The sequence below is a fragment of the Mus caroli genome, chromosome 12 (assembly GCF_900094665.2).
Source record: "Mus caroli chromosome 12, CAROLI_EIJ_v1.1, whole genome shotgun sequence".
NCBI classification, from domain to species: Eukaryota; Metazoa; Chordata; class Mammalia; order Rodentia; family Muridae; genus Mus; species Mus caroli.
In genome coordinates, this window is record NC_034581.1 from 35,162,853 (window position 1) to 35,173,446 (window position 10,594).

The 10,594-nt window shown below is 39.0% G+C and overlaps 1 pseudogene; it reads left to right on the top strand.

Moving 5' to 3' along the window:
* The first annotated feature begins 6,066 nt into the window (after positions 1 to 6,066).
* On the top strand, positions 6,067 to 6,336 carry LOC110307198 (annotated as a pseudogene).
* The last annotated feature ends 4,258 nt before the right edge of the window (positions 6,337 to 10,594 follow it).

Consider the following 10,594-nt stretch of genomic DNA (forward strand, 5'->3'; position numbering starts at 1 on the left):
TATATATATGTATATATATGTGTGTGTGTATATATGTGTGTATATATCACAATGTGTGAACCATTAAATCTGAAAGTTTCAAGCCACACTCATGAAAGGTAACCACAAAAATTATTCAAAATTAAGTAAATTAGAAAACTATAAGAAACTAATGGGGAAAACTGAAAACACACTTTTAAAAAATTATTAGTTTTTTATTGATATTTTATGTATTTACATTTCAAATGATATCCCCTTTCCAGGTTTCCCCTCCAGAATGCCCCTCTCCCATGCCCCCTCTCCCTGCTTCTATAAGGATGCTCCCCTTCCCACCCACACACTTCCACGTCCCTGTCCTTGCATTCCACCATACTGGGGAATCAAGCCTTCACAAGACCAAGCGCTTCTCCTAGTGATGCCACACAATGCCATTCTCTGCTACATGTGTGGCTGGAGCCATAGGTCCATCCATGTGCACACTTTTGTTGGTGGTTTAGGCCCTGGGAGCTCTGGGGGATTTGGGAGGTGGTTGATATTGTTGTTCTAGCTATGGGGTTGAAAACCCTTTCAGCTCCTTCAGTCCTTTCTCTAAGTCCTCCATTGGGGACCCTGTGCTCAGTCCAATGGTTGGCTGGGAGAATCTGCTTCTGTATTTGTCAGGCTCTGGCAGAAACTCTCAGGAAACAGCTATATCAGGTTTCTGTCAGCAAGCACTTCAGTGTCTGGGTTTGGTGTCTGTATCCCCAGGTGTCTGAATACCCAGGTGGGGCAGTCTCTGAACGGCCTTCCCTTCAATCTCTGCTCCACACTTTGTCCCCATATTTCCTTTAGATGGTAGCCCTTCTGGGTTAAGGATTTGGAAATGAATTCATCATTTTTAATAGCTGAGTAGTCTTCCATTGTGTAAATGGACCACATCTTCTGTATCCATTCCTCTGTTGAAGAACATCTGGGTTCTGTCCAGCTTCTGGTTATTATAAATAAGCATGAGATGAACATAGTGGAGCATGTGTCCTTATTACATGTTGAAGAATCTTCTGGGTATATGCCCAGGAGCGGTATAGCTGGGTGCTCAGGTAGTAGGAACCACCAAACTGATTTTCAGAGATGTTGTAGCAACATGTAATCCCACCAGCAACGGAGGAGTGTTTTTTTTCCCCCACATCCTTGCCAGCATCTGCTGTCACCTGAATTTTTGATTTTAGCCATTCTGATTGGTGTGAGGTGGAATCTCAGGGTTGTTTTGATTTACATTTCCCTGATGACTAAGGATGGTGAACATTTCTTTAGGTGCTTCTTGGCCATTCAATATGATGAATTCATGGAATTCTTAGGCAAATGGATGGAACTAGAATATATTATCCTGAGTGAAATAATATAATCACAAAAGAATACACGTGGTATGTACTCATTGATAAGTGGATATTAGCCCAAAAGCTCCAAATACTCAAGATACAATTACAGATCACATGAAGCTCAAGAAGAAGAAAGGCCAAAGTGTGGGTGCTTCGGTCCTTCTTAGAATAAAACAAAATACTCACAGAAGCAAATATGGAGATAAAGTGGAGAGCAGGGATTGAAGGAAAGGCCATCCAGAGACTGTCCTACAAGGGAATTCATTCCATATGCAGTTAACAAACCCAGACACTATTGTGGATGCCAAGAAGTGCATGCTGACAGGAGTCTAATATAGCTGTTTCCTGAGAGGCCCTACCAGAGTCTTTCAAATACAGAGACAGATGCTCAAAGTCAACCATTAGACGGAGTGCAGGGTCCCCAATAGAGGAGTTAGAGAAAGGACTAAAGGAGTTGAAAGGATTTGCAACCCCATAGGAAGAACAACAATTTCAACCAACCAGACCCCCCAGAGCTCCCAGGGACTAAGCTATTAACTAAAAAATACACATGGCTCCAGCTCCATCAACAGGAGGAGAGGTCCTTGATCCTATGACGGCTCAATAGATGCCCCAGTGTATGGAAATTGAGGGAAGGGAGGAAGGAGTGGCTGAGTGAGTGGAGAAACATCATCATAGAAGCAGGGGGAGGGAGGATGGGAGAGGGGGTTTCTGAGAGGGGGGAAACAGGGAAATGTAAATGAAGAAAATATCCAACAAAAATGAAAATAAAAAATAAAACAAAGAGTTTGGAGATGAGTGGGTGGCCCCTTCCTCCAAACAGGGGCCTTGCCTAACCTCTGGTTATGGTCTCTACAGGTTCTCCCTCCCCTTTGATGGACATTTCAGCTACTCTTATCACTGTTGGGTCCTGGGAGCTTCTTGCTTTCCTGACATCTGGAAATTGCTAGTGGCTACTCCCAGTTCCCCATTCCCCATTGCTATACACCTCTGTTCAAATTCCTGACCCTCTGGTTATCATCTCTGTTCCCTCTCATCCTGACCCCCTTTTTTCTCCCTCCTTCTCCTCTCTTCATTCTATGTTCCTCCTACCCTCTACCTCTCATGAGTATTTTGTTCCTCCTTCTAAGGACTGAAGCACCCACAGTACTGTATTCCTTCTTTTTTATTGGATATTTTCATTTACATTTCAAATGTTATCCCTTTTCCCCCATTTGGCTTCCAAGAAACCCTATCCCATCTCCCCTCTCCATCCTTCCATGAGTATATTTCCACACCCAACCACTCCTTTTTCCCCACACTGGAATACCCCTACACTGGCGTATCATGCTTTCACAGGACCAAGAGCCTCTCCTCCCATCAATGCCCTAAAATGCCATGGTCTGTTACTTATGAAGCTGGAGCCATGGGTCCCTATATGTGTATTCTTTGGTTGGTTGTTTAGTCCCTGGGAGCTCTGGGGGTGTCTGGTTGGTTGATATTGTTGTTCTTCCTATGGGGTTGCAAACCCCTTCAACTCCTTCAGTTCTTTTTCTCACTCCTCCATTTGGGACCCCGTGCTTAGTCCAAAGGTTGGCTGAGCATCTGGATCTGTATTTGCCAGGCTCTTGGAGAGCCTCTCAGGAGACAGCTACATCAGACTCCTGTCAGCAAGCACTTCTTAGCATTTATGATAGTGTCTTGGTTTGGTGACTGTATATGGTAATGATTCCCAGGTGGGCAGTCTCTGAATGGCCTTTCTTTCAGTCTCTGTCCCACACTTTATCTCTGTATTTCCTTCTGTGAGTATTTTCTTCCTCCTTCAAAGAAGGACTGAAGCATCCACTTTGGCCTTCCTTCTTGAACTTCATGTGGTCTTTGAATTGTATCTTGGGTATTCTGGTCTAATATACACTTATTAGTGAGTGCATGCATGTTCTTTTGTGACTGAAATACCTCATTCTGGATGGATCCATTTGCCCGAAAATTTTATGAATTCATTGTTTTTAATAGCTGAGTAGTACTCCATTGTGTAAATGTACCACATTTTTTGTATCCATTCCTCTGTTGAAGGACATCTGGGTTCTTTCCAGCTTCTGGCTATTATAAATAAGGTTGTGATAACCATAATGAAGCATGTGTCCTTGTTATATTTTGGAGAATCTTTTGGGTATATGCCCAGGGGTGGTATAGCTAGGTCCTCAAGTAGTACTATATCCAATTTTCTGAGAAACTGCCAAACTGATTTCCAGAGTGGTTTTACCAGCTTGAAATCCCACCAGCAATGGAGAAGTGTTTCTCTTTATCCACATCCTTGCCAGCATCTGCTGTTACCTGAGTTTTTGAACTTAGCCATTCTGACTGGTATGAGGTTGAATCTCAGGGTTGATTTGATTTGCCTTTCCCTGATGACTAAGGATGTTGAACATTTCTTTAGGTGGTTCTCATTCATTTGATATTCCTCAATTGAGAATTCTTTGTTTAGCTCTGTACCCCTTTTAAAATAGGGTTATTAGGTTCTCTGGAGTCTAACTTCTTGAGTTCATTACATATTCTGGATATTGGCCCTCTATGGGATGTAGAATTGGTAAAGATATTTTTCCAATCTCTTGGTTGCCGACCGTCCTATTGACACGGTCCTTCGCTTTACAGAAGGTTTGTAATTTTATGAGGTTCCATTTGTCAACTGTTGTTGATCTTAGAGCATAAGCCATTGGTGTTCTGTTCAGGAAAATTTCTCCTGTGCCCATGTGTTAGAGGATTTCCCCACTTTCTCTTCTATTAGAATCAGTGTATCTGGTTTTAAGTGGAGGTCCTTGATCCACCTGGACTTGAGCTTTTGACAAGGAGATAAGAATGGATTGATGTGTATTCTACATGCTGACCACCAGTTGAAACAGCACCATTTGTCTAAAATGTTGTCTTTTTCTTATACTGGATGGTTTTAGCTCCTTTCTCAAAGATCAAGTGACCATAGATATATGGGTTAATTTCTGGGTTTTCAGTTTTATTCCATTTATATACCTGCCTGTCACTGTACCAATACTATGCAGTTTTTTAAGTCACTATTTATTGCTCTGCTGTATTCCAAATGAATTTGCAAATGGTTCTTTCTAACTCTATGAAGAATTGAGTGGAAATTTTTATGGGGATTGCATTGAATCTGTAGATTGCTTTTAGAAAGATAACCATTTTTACTCTATTAATTCTGCCAATTCATGAGTATGGGAGATCTTTCCATCTTCTGAGATCTTCAATTTCTTTCTTCAGAGACTTGAAGTTCTTGTCAAACAGATCTTTCACTTGCTTAGTTATAGTCATTCCAAGGTATTTTATATTATTTGTGACTATTGTGAAGGGTGTCAGTTTCCTAATTTCTTTCTTGTGGGTTAAAATGGTGTCTAGCTTCTGGTCCACTGCGGGGCTAGGGCCACTTGTAGAGGCAGGATGTGGGATGTTTTGACTGCTTGTTCCCCACACTGTTGCTGGGCAGGCATCAGGTGGTGAGAAGCCTAAGGAACCCACCCTAGATGTGGGGAAATGCAGTCTGATATCCCTAAGAAACTGCCATAGTCAGGCTTATAGGCCCCTGGGCTGCAGAGAAGCCAGGGATGGCATCTTCTAGCTCTTGGGCAGTACAGACGCTGCTGAATGCCTCAGAAAAAGCTGATAATGAAGAGTGGGGCTCACAGCATCTAAGGTTTTGTTATTTTTGTCTATGGAACTTATATGCCATTGAGTGGGTTTACATTAGCCATTTCTGCTTTGGGAAAGTGCCCCTTGTACTTTGTATTTTGTGTTGGGTATAGGTCTTGTTTTCATTGTCTGAATGTTAAAAATTTGCTTTTAAATTTTTTAAACAATTTTTCAAGTTTAAATTTTGTAATTTCATCATATCTTTTTGCAAGTAAGTTTTCAAACTAATCAAATATATACTTTCTTTATCTTTCGGTTTTTGGCTTCCATGCTATAAGCCTTACCTAAATCTATCATTAAATGTTTCTTCAACTTTTCTCTTTTTAAAAATAACTTTTCTTTTTATTACAGAGTTTTATTTTATATAGGATTCGTTAGTATGTATTGTAAGGAAGCAATCTATATGATTCGATTTGGGCTACATTCTATGCCATATTGTTTAGAAAACTAAAGCTCTGTTTGTAACAGTTCTCATTTGTTTGCTAGCTTAGCTCTTTAGCTTTTGGGAGGGATCATAAAGGGAGCTGAGGTTGAACCCAGGATCTCACATGATGTTCTACATCCTAGCCCCTAGCGCTTAATTCCTGAGTTCTAAATATGGTTTTGAAAAAAATATTTATAATAATTGTTTATAATAATTGAAATATACAACTTTATGAAACATTTAAACATTTTTTCAAATACATTTGCCTAGAAGAATATAAAATCTGGTTTAGCATTCCTTCTTCCACAGAATTGACTAAGGATTTTGCCTGAAATTATGCAATACCAAGTACCAATAAGAAAGCAGAGTATTTTGTTTACTCATAGGTTCTAGAACTATTTTTGCATCAAATGTTAGGAATATACATTAACTTATCTCATAATATTTAATCTTATATATTATACAATTATGGTTATGAGATGCAAAATCATTAACAGTCACAGACTGCCTGAGTTAGAAATGTGATTGTATGAAAAGCGCCACAGCTTCAGTAGTGACCGCCTGTCCTTTGCTGCTTGAGTGGCGCCAGCACCTTCCCTAGGAGCTCGCAGCAGTCGGCTGGCCATGGTAACCATGTACTACAGGAAGGTGGTGATCAAAAATGCAGACATGTGGGAAGAGATGCTACAGGACTCGGTGGAGTGCACTACCCAGACGTTGGAGAAGTACAACATAGAGAAGGATATTGCGGCCCATATCAAGAAGGAGTTTGACAAGAAGTAAAACCCTACCTGGCACTGCATTGTGGGCCGAAACTTCGGTAGTTATGTGACACAGGAAACCAAACACTTCAACTACTTCAACTTGGGTCAGGTGGTCATTCTTCTTTTCAATTCTGGTTAAAGGCACGGACTGTGCCAAACACCCAGTGATCCATCCAAAAACAAGAACTGCATCTTAAATTCCAAATTCCAGAGACTGAATCTTCAGACTTGCTAAGGGAACTCCTTGTTTGAATCTGTCGTGTTGTGTACAGGGCCTCATTCTCTGTACAAATCTGTGGTTATAAAATTAGTAAAACAGCTTATGTTTGTATTTATTTTCTAGTCCATACTTCTATACCCCCATTTTTTCTCCCTTAAGTCATTCCTTTAAAAATAAATCTGTAGAAGATGTATTTTTTTTAAAAGAAATGTCATTATATATCAAGGCAACTTTACTATTTAATAATGTTAATTAACAAAATTATTATTTCAGGAATTTTTTGTCCATGATAATGCCATTAAAAATAATTATATTGTTTTAGAAATTTCTCGGAATTACAATTATTCAAATAAATTCTGCTCAATCTAGCTTCCCTAAGATAAACTGTATTCTCAGAAAATTTTGTTTACTTATTTGTCTCTGCTAGTTAAAAGACCCACTTCAAAACATCTGTGATTATCAATCTTAAGCTATAGTGACATCAACTTTGGCAGATCTCAACAAATATCTCACTTAAGAACTATTGGGATGACCACAGTGTTCCTACCAGGTCATCTCTCAGACAGGGGCCCCTGAGTTCCTCTCGCTATCATGCAATACCCCATGTACCCCACAGTCAACCATCATATCACAGTACCCAATACCCCAGTACAATCATGACTCTTAAAGTTAAATTAACCTATCCAGATTTAAATATCAATAATATCACAATTTACAAGATGCCAATGCAATGATTTCAGAGCCAATTTATAATGATAAAAGCTTTATCCCAATATTTCTAACCTTGTGAAATCATAGCTACTTGTGTCTAGTAAATGCCACATAGGTACATGTCCGAAACCATCTTCCTTCTTCCTCTCCTCTCTCCCCTGAGGTTCTCTCTGTCTCTCTCTGTCTCTCTCTGTCTCTCTCTGTCTCTCTCTCTCTCTCTCTCTCTCTCTGTGTGTCTTCACTCTGCCTCCCTTTTCCCTGTCCAATCACAGGCCCCCCACTACCCTAATGTGATTGGACGGGGAAAATCCTGCAACATTTCATCTTTTCTGTTTAATTTAAAAAAAGATTTTTCTCTCATAATATAAATTGAGCACAACTATTATTGTTTTGTAAATTATATGGTTTAAGATAGACCTAATACCCAGTCCAACATTTTTGCCAATAAAATTGAAGACTTCCCTCCATCCTAAGTTAAAAGACTGTAGTTCTGCACCTGGCCATGTCTTGGTATCAGATCGAATGCCATCTGAAAACCATCCTCTCATATCTCTTCCTCTCAAAGTAAATAGCCTGGATTGGCAATGAGACTATAAGTCTTCAACCTCTTCAAAAATCTAAGAACTACTTATATTAACTGAAAATATATAGGAAGTCTAACACAGCTTCCAAAACTTAGCCAATTTACAAAGACTGCTGATCATCTGAACAGTCCCTTACTTCAACGTTGGAGCACCAGTCTTCAGCCTTCTGGCCGGGATTGTCTGACAAACCTTAGAAAAACAGGATATTTATGACTAGCCTATTCTGTCTTGGCAGAACCAAGCTGTCCTAAACCTGAAATTGTGTTCTTTCTTTGGATACTATTATGTATGTAGATGAAATGAGACAATTCTTGCCTAGTTGCTATCTCGGCACAATTGGAGTAACTCATAGATGCTCAATTTCTTCTTTGAATCCAAGACAGGGAAAGCTGTTAGGAGCAGACTAGTCTCAACAACAAGTGAATAAATAACATTAAATGTCACATTCTGTGGATTTCTGACATTTTTGAAAACAAACTATCTATGTAAAGTAATCTGGACTATTGTCCATTAAATACTCTCAACTATTTCTAATTAAAATCTTGAAAACACCCAAACAATAAACACAGAGCCCTGCTATTTGGCCCTAAACTCACAGGCTTAAACATCTCAGGTCATTTTATAATAACAGCAATAGAAAGACTGAGTCTAAGCCCTGTACCTGAAAATTTTTAGTATAAATAGAAGAAATTTATACCAATGAAAACCTTGATTTTATATCAATATAAATTCTGTACCAAAATAAGAACTTATAACTTCAACTTAGTAACAATTATAAAGATTTCTACCAAATGAGATTGTGGCTATACAATCAATTCTAGCTATTTTCTCCATGGTCCAAATATAACCATTTCTACATTCCCTAGAAAGATAAGCTATTAATAACCCTCTCCAGTCACAAAGTCCAGGGAACTGGGTCAACAATTCTTTATAACTTCTTCAAGCTGAATATGGGCATTGAGATATTATGAAGCGGTGGGGAACGGGTAGGAAAAATAGGATTGGTTAGTCTCTGATGTCTATGTCTTGACTGGATCTGGCTGAATTCCAGGACATCAGAATTTCAAGCAGGTCAGTTCAGTATGTCTAATGAGGAAATTCATTAAGGTTAAATAGTCTGTAATATATAAATCTAAAAACAAAATTTTAGTATCATCAAGATATATTTTTGTTTAATTCTCTGGAAATTAGTCCTCTGGAAGCCTTCTTTCATCATATCTGGTCTATTTAACTCTGGAAGGTGTAAATACTTTAATCACATTTTCCAAAAATACAGAGACAAAACATTTCTCCCAAATCAGCATATCCTTGAGCCAGCAATAAAAAACCTTTTATGTATACCTCTGTCCCAGAGGAATAATGTAAGAACAAAACCCAAAATCACACCCATTTTGAAAATTAAAACAAATGAAGTAAACTAAGATATTGTATGTGCCTATACTAGGCCTTTCCTATCTTGTCAAGCATGAAAAGACACTCAAGATTTCTGTAGAGCCCATGATAGCAGAATATGAGCATCCTGTGGTTGGTTAAACAATCTATACCATGTTTCTGTTTCATTCTCTTCCCAGAGCCACAGACATATTTTAATACCTATATAATGTCTGTCTGTTGAATTCTCTACCTGGAGCCACAGACATTGATAATTAATACCTGTTCAAAGCAGGCAATGATTATCACTGCACTCTCTACTCTGGAGTCAGTGACTAATATTCCCTATCTGGTTCTGAACTGCAGGACAAATTTCACACATGTTTTGACAGAATCTGAATATAAATTTATCCTAAAAGCAAATAATCTTAATTTTAAATCCACAATTTAATCCCTCTGCTCTGAGTGGTAGACAAATTCCATTCTTCTCCTAACTCAGAGCAGCCTGTAATTTCCCAAAGAAAGCATCCATGGCACTGCTAGTAGTCTCTTTGTTTCAACTCCTGCACTTGAGTCATATGACTCCTTTTTAGTGCTACCCAGTTACTCACTTAACAAAAATATAAAATAAAACTCTAATTCTCAAGCTAATAATCTTAAATTTCTAGTGCATTAGTGCCCAGTCAGCATGTTGGTTTGCCATCTGTTGTGGGAAATAGTGGGGAATGATCCCATCAACTCTCTAGAGCTAGTCCTCCTCCACCCCCAACACTCCCCAATCCCACCCCCCACCCCAGCCTCCCCGACTGTGCTTGATCATTGTGTTACCAGTTCTCATTCTCATTAGCTTGTTCCTTGTGCTGCTAGTACTTCCTCAGCCATAAACCCATGTAGTCAACAATCCACATTCCAGTAACTAAATGGAACTGTCAACCTTGTGGTTGCATAGTACAATACCCAGTAACCAGGTAGAATCAAGACTCTTAAAGCTTATTTAACCAATCATATTTATGTATCAATAAAATTACAATTTACAAGACGCCAATACAATAATTTCAGAGCCAATTGATACTGATAAAAGCTTTATCCCAATATTTCTAACCTTGTGAAATCATAGCTACTTGTCGCTGATAAATGCCACGCGTGTTCATGTCAATAGCAATCTTCCTTCTTCTCTGCCCTGAGAAGCTCCTTGTCTGTGCAACTCTTAGCTCTGCCTCTTTTTTCCCTGTGCAATCACAGACCTCCTCTGCACTAATGTAATTGGACTGGGAAAATTCTGCAACATAACAGGAATAGGAGAAAGTGAAGAGTCCTATCTCCAAGGACCAGAAACAACAAAATCATAGAAGAAAATTTTCTCAAACTAAGGAAGAAGATGGATATAAACATACAAGAAGTTTATAGAACACCAATTATATTGGACCAGATAAGAAAATCCTCCTTCCAGAGTTACAGAGACAAAATTTGGAACTGTGACGAAAGGATGGACGATCTAGTGATTGCCATAT